Below are 3,283 nucleotides of genomic sequence, written 5' to 3'. Positions count from 1 at the left end.
AAGTGAGAAAGCAAGCCACCAGGTCCAGGACTCGAACTGTGGTCGGCCATGTGGGAATCCAGCACCCCGAACCACCATGTCACCTGCTGGCCCCTTGCCCTTTGTTTTTCTTCTTTTTTTTTTTTTTTTTTGGAGAGATTTTCACTGTAGGGTGCGTGCGCTCGCCAGACAGACAGAGAGAGACAGAGACAGAAAGCGAGAAATCAACCCCCAGGGGGGATGGTCACGCCGCAATCCCTTCTCCTCCATTCTCCTCTCGGGATCTTGGGCACGCACGCACACGCGCCCGGCGTGAGTTTTAAGCCACCGGGTCCGGGACACGAACCGCGGTCGACTACGTGGGAGTCCAGCGACATAGCCATTACGCTAACTGCTGGTTCCCCTTGCCCTTTGTTTTGAAATGACCAAAAGATTGTTCTTGATTTCTCTTTGGGACATCAGAGAGCCAGACACTCCTCACTCCCATGTCCTTTTCCTTCTGCAGAAGCCTGGTTTGACACATCACAAGTGCTGTACAGAACACTTGCGTTGTAGAAAAGAACCAAGGAACCAGTGAATTGTAGCCGCTTTTAAAAAAAGGTTGAAGAAAATCAATAATAAATTATCTTCCTATACAGCAGTTTAGGTTCTTTGCACGTCCCCTCTGACATGTAGATATAGTTATAAATTGATTTAGTTGGGGACCGTAAAGAATCTCACTTGCTCTGGCCTGCCTAGTGAATGTGCATTAGTGAAATAAAAATAACCCACCTTGTCAGAGAGCCTTTCTAGGAGCTGCCGAACCCAGCAAGTTATTTTTATAGTTTAATGAGCTAGGCCCTGGCTTCCACAGGGAGACACAGCAAGTGGAGTGCTTCATAATTTACTGCTGTAAAATGATCAGGATTCATGTTGTCTATAAAACATGAAAAACATTCTTCATTCCTTACCAATTAGATCATAGTTACAACTCACAGTTCCTTTGAGCTTAAAAGAAAAAAAAAATTTAACTGCTAGACATAAATGAATGCTGTGGTTAAATTAAACCCTTCAACAGCCCAAACAGGCTTGAAAGAAATGCCTTCTGGATGTTATTAACACGCATATTTAAGTGCTATTTTTAAATTTTAACTGCAAGCCATAGCAAGCACAAATGTTTAGAATAGCTATTTTGGCATCAGAGTGTCGCTTTCACATTTTTTTTCACTTTTACTAATTCTTTCCAATGATGATTTCACCTTTTATCATTATTTTTTAAAAAATCTTGCAGAGATAGGAAACTTGTTTTATGGAAATAATTGTATTGGGGGAAGCAAAGGCAATTAACGTCAAAGCAGCTCTGTAGTAGAAAGTTCTCTCTTCAGTTATCATGTCAAAAGGATCATGTTTCCTTTTTCAGGAGTATACCAAAACTTGCAGGAATGGAGGATTTGAACTCAATAACTTTTTGAGTGTTTCATTTATTTATAATTATTGAAATATGCTCATTATAGAAATAGTTAAACAGAACGACAAGAAGACAATAAAAGCCACCCACTTCAACCAAAGTAAAATTAGAGTATAAATCCTTCGATTGTGTGTATGTGTGTGTGTGTGTGTGTGTGTGATGTGGTGTGGGTGGGAAGGAGAGAGAGACAGAGACGGAGAAAGATAGAGAGATTTAGTTTTCCATACTTCCTATACTATGACGATCAGTGTGTTCTTACGACATTACACGCTCTTAAACTTATGATGTCTTAGTCTGCTGCTGCCCTAACAAAACACCACAGACTGGTGGTTTAAACAACCAGTGTTCATTTCCCACAGTTCTGGAGGATGGATGTCCAAGGTCAACAAGTCAGAGAATTTGGTTACTCCTAAGGCCTTGCTTCCTTGCTTGTAGACGCCACTTCTTGCTCTGTGTTCACGTGGTGCTTTCTCTGTGCACACGGGCCCAGATGTCTCTTCTGAAAAGGATCCCCGTCCTATCGGATTATGGCTCCACCTTGATGCTCTCAGTTGCCATAAATTACCAGTGTGTGGCCCTGTCTCCAAATATAGTCGTGTTAGGGGTTAGAGCTTCAGTGTATGGATCTGGGGGGGAACAATTCAGTCCATAGCATATGATTAAAATTTCCCATCATGGTTTATTTTCTAGATGACTTATATTTAAATAATTCTCCTGTTTTGTGACAGTTGACAGTTAATAAGCTCTAAAATATTCATTTTTAATGGACAAATAACAATTGTATATTTTATGGGATACAATGTGATAGTTATACATATGCATTTATACATATACAGTCACACATATATTGTGGAATAATGATATAATGCTTATTAACACATCTATCACCTCCTATTTATCTTTTTGTGGTGAAAACATAAAACAATATTTTATTAGTAATTCTGAAATATGATACATTATCATTAACTAGTTACCTTGCTGCGCAATACATCTCTTTTTTCCTTTTTTTTTTTTTTTTGAGAGGTTTTTGCTATAGGCCTCGTGCACTTGCCAGAAAGACAGAGACAGAGAAACAGAAAATGAGAAATCACCCTCCAGGGGTGATGGCCACGCTGCAATCCCTGCTCCTCTATTCTTCTCTCAGGATCTTGGGCACACACGCACATGCCCCCGGCCTGAGTTTAAGCCACCGGATCCAGGACTTGAACCGCGGTCAACTACATGGGAGTCCAGTGACATAGCCATTATGCCAACTGCTGGTCCCTAGATCTCTAATCGTATTCCTCTTGTCTAACAGAAATTTTGTACTCTTTTTTTTTTTTTGGAGAGGTTTTGCTATAGGGCACATGCACTCGCCAGAAAGAGAAAGACGGAAAGTGAGAAATCACCTCTGGGGGAATGGCCACACCGCAATCCCTTCTCTTCCATTCTCCTCTCGGGATCTTGGGCACACACACACATGCCCAGTGTGAGTTTAAGCCACCAGGTCCAGGACTTGAACCACAGTTGACTACGTGGGAGTCTAGCAACATAGCCATTACACCAACTGCTGGTCCCCTCTTTCTTTTTGTCTTTAAAGAATTATTTATTTAATTTTATTTATCATTATTAATTTTTTCATTTGTCATAGGGCACGTGCACTCACCAGAGAGACAAAGTGAGAGCGACCAAGACCGAGAAAATGAGAAAGCAAGTCTTCTGGTCTGGAACTCAAACCACGGCTGGCCATGTGGGAGTCCAGTGCCTTAATCACCATGCCACCTGCTGGCCCAGTTTGGTACTCTTTACCAGAATCTCACCATTCCACTCTCCCATTCCTCTTTCTACTCATTACTTCTATGACTTCAAACTTTTTAA

Source organism: Tupaia chinensis, unplaced genomic scaffold (genome assembly GCF_000334495.1).
Source record: "Tupaia chinensis unplaced genomic scaffold, TupChi_1.0 Scaffold144806_1, whole genome shotgun sequence".
Taxonomy (NCBI): Eukaryota; Metazoa; Chordata; class Mammalia; order Scandentia; family Tupaiidae; genus Tupaia; species Tupaia belangeri.
This window is presented reverse-complemented; position numbering follows the sequence as displayed.